Source organism: Pongo pygmaeus, chromosome 16 (genome assembly GCF_028885625.2).
Source record: "Pongo pygmaeus isolate AG05252 chromosome 16, NHGRI_mPonPyg2-v2.0_pri, whole genome shotgun sequence".
Taxonomy (NCBI): Eukaryota; Metazoa; Chordata; class Mammalia; order Primates; family Hominidae; genus Pongo; species Pongo pygmaeus.
This window is the reverse complement of record NC_072389.2, coordinates 24,517,647-24,530,196: the sequence shown is the minus strand read 5'-3', so window position 1 is coordinate 24,530,196 and position 12,550 is coordinate 24,517,647. Positions and strand designations below refer to the sequence as shown.

At 36.7% G+C, this 12,550-nt stretch overlaps 1 pseudogene; it reads left to right on the top strand.

The window, feature by feature from the left end:
* Positions 1–12,264, top strand: part of LOC129014570 (programmed cell death 6-interacting protein-like) — an 88,529-nt pseudogene extending 76,265 nt beyond the window's left edge.
* Positions 12,265–12,550: the final 286 nt, after the last annotated feature.

Below are 12,550 nucleotides of genomic sequence, written 5' to 3'. Positions count from 1 at the left end.
AATCCCACTACCTCTGTACCTGTGCTTCCCTGAATTCCTCACAGCCTTTGCATTTCAAGTTGATGCATCTACTTTTCGGGTTTATATTTTGCTGGCATTTTCTGAGTGCTTATGCCCTTTCTTCTCCCTCCCTACTTTTCTGTTGTCTCTTTCTGCTTCCCCTAGAAACCCTGTCTTTTTAGTTAATCTGTCTACTTCTCTTTCTCAGCAGCTCTCTTGGGATGAGGCCCCTCAGCATCACATTTTTTTCTGTGGTCCCCTGGTGGCATGAGAGGGGCCAGTTGGCTTTGCCTTTACCATCACCTGGCAAGGTTTTCTCATCCTGTTTTGTTGTTTTCAGATTTGCTGAAAGTAGTTTGAACTTAGGGTGGCAGCCTTGGCCCTTCCCTGTCTTCCCCTCTGTGTACAGAGCACCTGCGGTTCTGGTACTGGTGTTTGCTATTTGGGGGAGGGTTCAACCACATTTACAAATCAAATTTGATTTACAAATTTAAAAAGTGATTTAAATTTGTGCAATTTCCCATTTCCTAGTTTACACTGAAGGGTAGCTTTTGTTTTATTTTGGTTATCTTTCTCTAAGCATGATACCAGCTTTGGAGGTTAAGATTTGTATCATGTTAAGGAACTATAATGTCTATTTTACTAAGATTTTAAAAAATCAAGAATATTGAATTTTATCAAATACTTTTTCAATATCTATGGAGAAATTTGATTTTTTAACTTATTATTTTGGAGAATTATATAAGTAGATTTTCTAGTATTAAACCATTTTTGTATTCTTGTAATGTTGGTGTTTTAGACTTGCCTTATCTCTTCATCTGGTCATTTTATAGATGTAGATGCTTTCTATATGCCTGAGAATATAATATATTCTCTATTTGTGGAGTCTAGTGTTCTCTATGTCTGGTAAACCAAACCTGTTAATTGTGTTGCTCAAATCTTCTGTAATCTTACACTTTTGAAAAATCTGGCCCAGCCATTGCTGAGACAGAGATGTTAAAATCTTCCACTTTGATTATGGGTAAATGTATCAATTTCTCATTATAATTGTTGATGTAGATACTATTACATGCAAAATATAAGAAATTTTACATCTTTCTGGCAAACTGGCAAATATTAAAAGATCATGTGTTATATTTATCCCTAATAATGCTTTTGGCCTTATTGTCTATTTTATATGGTGTCACTATACCTAATACCACCTAAATTTGTATGTGGCTTATGTTCATTTTTTATAAGGCCAAACTTAAAAAAAAATTTCTTACTGATGTTGACATGTTGTTCACGTCCTGTGTTGTTGGATAATTTTTTTCAGATCCACCGTTTCACTGAGAGTTAGGCCCTTTGAGGTTCCTGCCTTCATGTGAAGGAGTGAAAGAGGTGCATCTCAATTCTCTGTGTTGTGTGGTTTCAAGACCCTTGTTTCAGGTCTCCATGAGGGCCTTTAATAAGTTTTAACTGCTAATTTTTTGGATATAGAAATAACCCAACAGCCAGACAGGGCACAGTGGCTCATGCCTGTAATCCCAGCACTTTGGGAAGCTGAGTTGGGCAGATCACTTAAGATCAGGAGTTGGAGACTGGCCTGGCCAATATGATGAAACCCGATGTCTACCAAAACATACAAAAATTAGCTTGGCGTGGGGGTGCACGCCTGTAATTCCAGCTTCTTGGGAGGCTGAAGTGGGAGAGTTGCTTGAACCTGGGAGGTGGAGGTCACAGTGAGCCAAGATCGCGCCACTGTGCTCCAGCCTGGGTGTCACAGAGTGAGACTCTGTCTGAAAGAAAGAAAGAAAGAAAGAAAGAACCCAACAGCCAGCTTTCTTCAATGTCAGTTTATACTGATTGGCTCATGGATTTCTTTTATTATCTTGATAATTTGCCTGTGTGTTTATAGGGATAGCTGTTGGTATTATCCTTCAGTTTTCAGGTATTTTGTGATCGGAGAATTTCCAGGTAATCCTGTCAGCCACATTGCTGGAAATGCAGGTCTTTGAATTAAAGATTTTTTTGTTGAAACCAATGCTTAAATATTTGGTGGGGAAAGAGAAAGAAAATCATCTCCCTCTTTTTTTGTTGTTGTTGTTGACATTTTTCTTTTTAGCGTGCAGCAGAACTGATTAAAACAGTGGCATCTCGCTATGATGAATATGTTAATGTGAAGGATTTTTCTGACAAAATCAATTGTTCCCTTACTGCAGCAAAGAAGGATAATGACTTCATTTATCGTGATCGAGTTCCAGACCTTAAAGATCTAGATCCTATTGGCAAAGCCACACTTGTGAAATCTACCCCAGTCAATGTACCCATCAGTCAGAAATTTACTGGTATGTCAGTTATTCAGACACACTTTAATCTCATTTTTCTCTAGTTTACTGTGTTTTCCTAGCTAAAAATCACATAATTGCTGTTGTATGCTTTGAATATAATTTGTATTCATGTTGTTTAAGATGAATATGAGAATAAATATTGTATTGTGTCAGTGCAATGTTAAGATGGAAAGTAAACAATAATAAAGCATATGTAAAGTATACAATAGTTAGAAGACTTGAAACTGTGTGTTTGATTAACACTGTAGCACTTGTCATTTTGTTAACATTTGTTATTTAAGATGCTGCCATTAAAAATAAAGAAATATGGCCGGATGTGGTGGCTCACACCTGTAATCCTAGCACTTTGGGAGGCTGAGATGGGTAGATTGCTTGAGCTCAGGAGTTAGAGACCAGCCTGTGCACCTGGCGAAACCCTGTCTCTACCAAAAAAAAAAAAAAAATTAACTGGGCGTGATGGTGCATGCCTGTGGCTTTAGCTACTCTGGAGGCTGAGGTGGGAGGCTCGCTTGAGCCCAGGAGGTGGAGGTTGCAGTGAGCTGAGACCGTGCCACCATACTCCAGCCTGGGTGACAGAGTGAGATCTTTTCTCAAAAATAAATAAATAAATAAATAAATTAATTAATTAAATAAATAAATGTAAAAATAAACCACAAAAATATTTCTTTTTTTTTTTCTTTTTTTTTTTTTTTTTGAGGCAGAGTCTCACTCTTGTTGCCCAGGCTAAAATGCAGTGGTGCTATCTCCCTCACTGCAACCTCTGCCTCCCGGGTTCAAGTGATTCTCCTGCCTCAGCCTCCCAAGTAGCTGGGACTACAGGTGCCTGCCACCATGCCCAGCTAATTTTGTGTTTTTAGTAGAGATGGGGTTTCTCCATGTTGGTCAGGCTGGCCTGGAACTCCCGACCTCAGGTGATCCACCTGCCTCGGTGTCCCAAAGTGCTGGGATTACAGGCATGAGCCACCATGCCCGGCCTATTTCTTTAAACATGTAAACTTCTGGAGTGGTATTTGTATGAGATAAATAAATGTTATTATATTGTAGATGTATACAAATGTATACAACAGATGGTAGCCTCTAGCTGAGATCCCAAGGAGAATATTCTGTTACTGAGAAAGGGTGATTATATGTTTATTTAGCAAACACAAAGAGTTTACCATGTTCCAGGCACTCTTTAAGCACTTTACAAATATTAGCTCATTAGTTTTCACAAGTGCCCTGAGATGGGTACTGATATTATCCCTATTTGATGAGGATACTGATGCACAGAGTGGTTAAGTAATTTCCTCAAGGTCACATAGCTAGGAAGTGTTGGAGCCAGAAATGGAATCCTGCTGCCGTGACCCATTCAGTCAATTTTTTTTTTTTTTTTGAGACCGAGTCTTGCTCTGTTGCCCAGGCTGTGGTGCAGCGGTGCAATCTCAGCTCACTGCAACCTCCGCCTCCTGGATTCAGACGATTCTCCTGCCTCAGCCTCCCCAGTAGCTGAGACTACAGGCTCCTACCATTACACTGGCTACTTTTTGTATTTTTAGTAGAGATGGGGTTTCGCCAAGTTGGCCAGACTGGTCTTGAACTCCTGACCTCAGGTGAGCCACCTGCCTCAGCCTCCCAAAGTGCTGGGATTACAGACCTTAGCCACTGCTCCCGGCCCCTCATTCAGTTTAATCAACAAATGAACAGCGTCACTGAAGATCCCTCAGACTCAGTGATGAACACATCTGAAAAAGTTAAAGAAAATTAAGTTCAAAGAAGAAACTTTTCATTGTCACCATTGTCCGTGAATGTAGTGATCTAAAAATTCTCTTTATCATTGTGCTTTAAATAGTTATTTCATTTTGATCTTTAAATGTCAATAGACTATTGATATTTTGATCTTTAAATATCAAATATGTATGGACTATGTGAATATTGGAAAGAAAATATGAACAGTCACTTTTACAGTTTGGGTTTTTGTCTTAAAATTTTGTTGTAATTTCTCTTCCTAATTTTAGATCTGTTTGAGAAGATGGTTCCCTTGTCAGTGCAGCAGTCTTTGGCTGCCTGTAATCAGAGGACAGCCGATTTGGTAACAGATCAATTGCTCAGATGAGAGAAGCCACCACTTTGGCAAATGGGTAGGTAGAGCTTAATTTTAGAGCCTAAAGTTTTCTGTTTGGTTGTTCTTTAGTTTATGAACATTTTAGTTTCTGAGCTTAGAGCTAAATGTCAAGAGTATATAAAATAGAAAATGTAGACACACACTTACAACTATTTTTGGTGGACACTGTATTTATGAAGCTTTAGCAAATATAGTTGGAAGAAATTATAGAAACAAGGTGAGGATATTTGACTAAAAATTTGTATTTTAAGAGATATTTATTTGGGGGAAATGAGAAGTAGAAATGAACTCAGATACATGGTACGTTTAGTGTTCTGAACCGATTTTTGTTTCTGATGGATTGAATACTAAGAAAATAATTCATTGGTTTAAAAAAATTGTAGGTATATTTTGCACACACAAAATACGCCTATTCTAAGTACACAGTTCAATTATTATATGTATATGTGTGTGTGTGTATATATATATTTTTGTTTTGTTTTGTTTTGTTTTGTTTTTTGGGACAGGGTCTTATTGTCACCAGGCTGGAGTGCAGTGGTGTAAACATTAAACATGGCTCACTGCAGTCTCAACCTTCTGGGCTCAGGTGATCCTCCTGCCTCAGCCTCCTGTGTAGCTGAGGCCACAGGTGCAAGCCACCACACTTGGCTAATTTTTTGATTTTTTTAAAGAGACGAGATCTCACTTTGTTGTCCAGGCTGGTCTTGAACTCCTGGGCTCCTGGTCTTGAACTCCTGGGCTCAAGTGATCCTCCTGCCTTGACCTCCCAAAGTGCTGGGATTACAGGCATGAGCCACCGTGCCTGGCCATTTAGTTAGTTTTGATAAATGTGTGTACCCATGTAACCGGCACTATGATTAAGATAGAGAACATTACTGTTACCCTGAAAAAATTGTCTCATGCCCCTTTCCCAGTCCTTCCTCTTCTGGCCCCTGGCCACTATTGATCTGCTCCCTGTCTTAAATTTTGTTTTACTTTTTATACAGTTTAAAATACGTGTAATCATTCTAGCATATACATATACAGTACTTACAGTATGTACAGTATACACTTAGAATGTGTTTTGCTTTTTTTCACTTAGCTACTGTTTTTGAGATTCATCTATGTTGTGTGTATCAATTTGAGTCTTTTCTATGGCTGAGCAGTATTCCATTTTATGGTTATAGAGCAGTTTGTTAACTCTTTCACCTGTTAATGGACATTTCAGTTTCTATGAACATTCACATATAAATCTTCGTGTGGACATATTTTAGTTCTCTTGGGTAAATACTTAGGAGTGGAATTGTTAGGTTGTGTGGTTAGCATATTTAATTTTATACGAAATTGCCAGGTTGTTTTCCAAAGCGGTTGTTCCATTTTATATCCTATCTGCACTGTTTGAGAAATACAGTTGTTCTGCATCCTCACCAATACTTGGTACTGTCAGTCTTTTTAGTTTTAGCTACTTTAGTGTGTGTGTAGCAGAATCTTACTTTAATGATTTAATTTGCATTCTCCTAATTACTAATGATACTGAACAGCTTTTCATGTGCTTACTAGCCATTCATATCTTTTCTGTAAAGTGTCTATTGGAATCTTTTTCTCAGTTTCTAAAACTGAGTTTTTCTTAATATTTAAAAAGTTCTTTACATATTCTGGATACAAGTGCTTTGTCAGATACATATAATTGAGAATATAGTTGACCCTGAACAACATAGGGGTTATGGGTGCTGACCCCCCTGCACAGTCAAATCTGCATATAACTTCTGAGTCCCCAAAACTTAAGTACTAATAGCCTGCTGTTGACCAGAAGCCTTACCAATAACATAAACAGTCAATTAACATATATTTTGTATATGTATTCTATAGTATATTCTTATAATAAATAAGCTAGAGAAAAAATGCTATTAAGAAAATCATAAGGAAGAGAAAATATATTTACTATGATTAAATGGAAGTGGATCATCATAAAGGTCTTCGTCCTTGTCTATTTCATGTTTGAGTAGGCTGAGGAAGAGGAGGAAGGAGGCTTGGTCTTGCTGTCTTGGAGCAGGCGGAGGTGAAAGAGGTGAAAGTCCACATAAACATGGACTCACATAGTTCAAATCTGTGCTGTTCAAGGGCCAGCTGTATTTCTCTCGTAGTTGGCTTGCCTTTTCAAGTTTTCAGTTTTGATTAATGCATGGATTTTACCATCATTTTTCTTTAACAAGAGAGGAATGTAAGTTTACTCTAGCATATGATAAACAGGCAGTCTGAGATTTTACAGAGCTTGTTTTCTGAGGAGTTCATTGTATTACATCATTTCATTTGCCTTTTTGTCTTTACATAGTGGGTAGGGATATTGACCTCCCTTCCACATCATGTAAATGAAATAACTGAGGAATTGTTATTGTGCTACAAAACTGAGAACAGATGAAGATTCTGTAATGAATACTTAGATCATCTATTTTTGTTGACATTTTGCCTAGGTGATGTGAAATTATAACTACTGATTCTGTTGAAGGAGAGCAAAAAAGAAAAACATAACTATTTTGTGTATTGTTTCTGACTTGTTAGAGATGCTATAACAATCAAAAGTATAAAAGATTGCTTTTTTAGGATAGAATTTTTGACTTTTAATTACTTAGACTGAAAGAAGTTTGAACTGTAAGCCAACGATACCTAATATATTTTAATGCGGTCATAGTTTTTCTTATTTTTTGGCTTTTTTTTTTTTTTCGAGATGGAGTCTCACTCTGTTGCCCAGGCTGGAGTGCAGTGGTGAGATCTCGGCTCACTGCAACCTTCGCCTCCCAGCTTCAGGTGATTCTTGTGCCTCAGTCTCCCAAGTAGCTGGGATTATAGGTGCTCACCACTACGCCTGACTAATTTTTGTATTTTTAGTGGACATGGGGTTTCACCATGTTGGTCAGGCTGGTCTCGAATTCCTGACCTCAGGTGATCCCCCTGCCTTGGCCTCCCAAAGTGCTGGGATTACAGGTGTGAGCCACTGCACCAGCCTATTTTTTGGCTTTTAATTCTGAATTGTGAACTTAATTTTTTAATGATTTTGGTTTAATTTTATCAATCACTGATTTTTTTGTTTTTCTGTTAATCTTTGCTATGTTTTTCATTGATAGGGCTTATCCAGTTTTTCTGGGTGCTAACTCCATTGCTGTTGATTTGGTTATAGAAGATTAAATTAAATAAAGTAAATATTGATGAGGAGTTAAATTGTTTTAGACTTCAATATAACATAGTATCTCATTTTTTCAGGGTGCTAGCTTCCCTTAATCTTCCAGCAGCAATTGAAGATGTGTCTGGAGACACTGTACCTCAGTCTATATTGACTAAATCCAGATCTGTGATTGAACAGGGAGACATCCAGACTGTTGATCAGTTGATTAAAGAACTGCCTGAATTACTGCAACGAAATAGAGAAATCCTAGATGAGGTATGTTTTATAAGATTTGCTTTTCAAGTATAAACACTGTGAATCCTTGATGTCCAGCAGGGATTGGGACTGGACACTTCCTCATGCTAGTGTTCACGGTGTAGTTAGTATTCATCACTTTGGTGAATTTACTGTGGCCCAGAGCCTTCTCTTTAGCATAAGAGAAATTCTGGTTGAGTGAGAATGGGTTTCATTCTTATCTTAAGGGTAAGTGAGTACACATTAATGAAACTCAAATGAGCACTGTGTAAAACTAGTATACTATGAGAAATCAACTATCATACAAACTGTTCAGTCTTTGTAATTATTGATTTATTTGATACATAGCATGTAGCAAGATTTTTCTTTTTAATTTAATTTGTCTTAACCTGGAAGGTTAAACCCTTTAATTTATCCCTAATTTCTTAAAATATATTAAATATATTTATTTTATATTTTTTATCTTATAATTCCAATATCTGTAGTTTTTGTGAGTTTGATTCTACGATTTGTAATTTTTGCTGATTCTTGGTTATGGTGGCTTGTTTTCTGTTGTGTTCAGTTTTTTTGTTACTGTTTTTTAAAACTTTAAAAAATAGTTTCAGATTTACAGAGACTTTGCAAATTTAGTGTAGAAAGTTCCTGTATATTTTTCACCTAGCTTCCCTGAAAGTTAAAATCTTATGCGGTCATGGCACATTTGTTAAAACTAGGAAATTGACATTGGTACAGTATTATTACTCAGATTTTACCAGTTACTCTACCAATGTTCCTCCTTCTGTTCCAAGAACCAGTACAGAATACTGAATTGCATTTAGTGTTCAGTGAGTTTTGATTGTGCATTCATATTTCCTGTAATTTATTGGTGGAAATTCATTGAGATCTGGGTTTAAGGTGAATTCTAGAAAGAATTTGTGTTTGCTTCTGCCATAAAAAGGCATTATATACCTGGCACCTCCTCAAACTTGAGGTTTTTTCCTTTCTTTTATAATCTTTTAATTATAGTAGTAATTTATCTTAGGACTTTGTGTCACACAGATAGTGTGGTTTCTAGTCCCAAGTTCAGGCTTTTGATCAGGAATCTCAGATAATACTTCCTTTTTTTTTTTTTTTCTTTCTTCTTTACAGCCAAGATCCAGACAGGCATGTTTTCTTCTGTAGGGCAGTTTTCTGTTTTAACTTGAGAATCACCTATTTGGAAGTATACCAGTTTGAGGGTGGAGAGTGCTTTTGATCTGACCTCTCACCTTTTATTGTCCCTACCTATGTTTCTTCTTGAATTTTCTAAATTCACAATCCAAGTCAATGGTGAACTACACAGCTGGTGAACTATGGATGGTGGGCCAATGCTGGCTTGTGGCCTACTTTTGTGTGGTTCGCTAGTTAAGGATAATTTTTATCTTTTTTAGAGCATTGTCAAAAAAGAAGAATTCTGTGTGCCATAGACTGTGGCCCAGAAAGCCTAAAATATTTACTCTGTGGTGTTTGACAGAAGTTTGCTATTCTTTGTCCTAAGCTATCAGGGATTGTGATATATTGTTGGTGCTAGCACTGTGTCTACTGGTAGATTAGTATTTCCTTGTGTTTCTGGCCCCCAACTATCCTGTCATCTTATCTACTCGTTAGAAGGCACTTAAAAATATATTAAACATAATTTTCTGTTTGTTGTATTGGAATGAAAGTCTAAATCTTTTATTTTTTAATGTAATCAGTTTTCCCCTTTGTTTTGTTTATGGCTTCTATTTATTTATTTTAATCTTAAAACTCTTTTTAAATTGATATATGGATGTAAATAGTCTCTTATTTATTCTTCCTTTTTTTTTTTTACTGAGAAACGTGATAGCTAATTCAGCCTTAAATTTATAAGACTTTTTGTTAAATGCATTATAACAGATGTCTGCAAGAAAAAAGTCGATTTATATTCTAACCTAATATTCCCATCTCACCAAATTCTCACTTATATTGTGTATGAACATTTATTAAATGCATTAAATATTTTATACCAGAAATGACATTTCAGGGTTCTTTTTGCTTCCTTTTAAAGTCATTAAGGTTGTTGGATGAAGAAGAAGCAACCGATAATGATTTAAGAGCAAAATTTAAGGAACTCTGGCAAAGGACACCATCCAATGAACTGTATAAGCCTTTAAGAGCAGGTAACAATGTGTATAAATGACCTTCATTTGAATAAATTCCCAATTTGGACCCACATTTTTGCTTGATTAAATTAGGCTCAGTTGTAAATTCATTTTTACCGAAACTGTTTTTCCTCAGTTTTAGTATAAAGATTTTTAAAGTTCACAAAAGTAATCTGCCAATTGTCAGAAGTACAGATTCTTAAGAAGGGTATAAAGTGAAAAGTTAAAATGGTCCTCCAACTTTCATTTTCTGTTCCAAGCTCTGTGCATACTTTATTTTATTTATTTATTTATTTATTTTTGAGACAAGGTCTTGCTCTGTCACTCAGGCTGGAGTGCAGTGGCAGGATCACAGCTCGCTGCAGCGCCAACCTCCAGGGCTCAGGCAACCCTTCTACCTCAGCCTCCTGAGTAGCTGACACTGTAGACATGTGCTACCAGGCCCAGCTAATTTTTGTATTTTTTGCAGAGACGAGGTTTTACCATGTTGCCCTGGCTTGTCTTGAACTCCTGGGCTCAAGTGATCCACCTGCCTCCATTTCCCAAAGTGATGAGAGATCAGGCTTGAATCACCATGCCTGGCCCCTGCGCATATTTTAAAAACACAAATGAGAGCATATTGCATTTATGGCTTTGTAATTTTTTTTTTCATGTAGTAGTGAATCCTGGGTGGTAAAAAAAAAAAAAGAGCTTTAAGTTATTTTGAGGCCAAATTTATGCTTCTTAATAATTTGATGATGAAGATTTTGTGCTTGCTGAGGTAAACGCTGTTGTCATGGTGGCTGGAGATTAGTTTTATTTATCTTCGTAAAAAGTTTGTATATTATTGAGATTTTTCTAAAAATCTTTTTTTTAAGTCACATTGCTGTTTTGAGAGAGGAATACTTTTAAAATAAATGGACCAATTTTTGGAGAGAATGATTTCTTCCTACATTCATGAGTTGTAGGAAAAGATTAATATTAATTAGCTTTTATTTGGCAGATAGTAACCACCAAATATATCTTAAGGTATAGCTATGCTTTTCATTTTATAAGTGATTTTGTCATCTTTCCAAAAACGAGAACACAAAGACTGTTAGGAGCTGTTTTTATGATTAAGTGAATTGGGGTCTATAGAAGGGGAAGATAAGTAAAGTTGGAGACTAGAACTCAACATCTAACCAGCCTATATACGTTGCTGTTAGAATCACTTCTGTGCTCTGCAAACTTTTATTTTCTCCCCGAGGGAACCAACTTCAGAACAGTTTTAGATAAAGCTGTGCAAGCAGGTGGACAAGTGAAAGAATGGTGCCCATCTCATCGTGACCCCATCGTACTTTTGTGTAAGCCAGAGCCTGAGCTGAGTGCTGCCATCCCTTCTGCTAATCCAGCAAAGACCATGCGGGGCAGTGCGGTGAGAAGGGCACTTTGATGTGGGTTGTCATCTGCTTAAGAAAACCACATTCAAGCCGTTTTATATAATGAACTGCCAATTTCTTATTGTCATCTTTAAAAAAATGCAGAAATAAATTGGGGTTGTTACATTTAAAGTAGTATATAGACTGTGTAATAGGTAATTATACTAGTATTAACTATCCTGTAATAGTAACTTCCATTTATTGAATGCCCTTTATTGAACTAAATTTTAGATACTTAATAGGTCAACAGCATTTAATTTGGGTTTTATAAAAGAGAGAAGCTTGGAAGTATGGAAATATGGCCAGATACACAAATTCTTATTTCTTCCGTTATTCTGTACTCCCTTCCACCTTGTTTCCCAGGACTGCCTTTGAAAGGAAGATTGACAAGGCGTGCATGTTAGTAAATGGATAGCTCCATCATGCTGTTTCTATGATGATAGGAAAGAGAAAATTGAATAGTAGGGCATCGGATTTGGAAAGTCCTAAAAGAAGAGAAAGTGCAAGTATAATTTAGTGGCCTATCACGGGGAGGTAGGGTAAGTTAGTAGGAAAAGATAGAGGTCCCACATCTCTGCACAGGAAAACAAGCCAAAGGGCAAGAAATACTGCTGAAAAATTCTTGAAAAAAGTGAATTTCCTGGGATAGTAAGTTCTGAAAAGTATGAGTTTTGTTCCTTATTTGTCTTTCCGTAGAAGCATTTTATATATTTCATATATTTATTCCAAGACCCACGGGATATCTGCTCTGTGTAAGGCACTATGGTAGGTACATTGGAAAATTAACATACAAATTATACACAGGCTTTACCCTCAATTTATGATCCATTGTGGAATATTAGTCATGTACAAGGATGACTGTGATATAGGGAAGAAGTTTAAAAATGCCACAGAGAAAGTATAGGAAGTATGCTATGAGGATTTAGATGAAGTACTTACATTTCAGTAATTTGGAGTAGTTCTCTTCAGAAGCTTCTTAAGAGATTGGCACATTATGAGAACAGAGTGGATAGGCAGAAAAAGTAAAGGTGTAGGATCGGAGAAGGGCTGAGTAGTGGCTGTGTCTAGAGAGTTATCCGAGGTACAGAGGATCTGCAAACACAGCTTTTACTCCTCATTTCTCGTGACAGAAGGTTTATAGACATGTTGAGAATGGCTGGAATCTGTTTGTTTATTTATTTATTCACCAA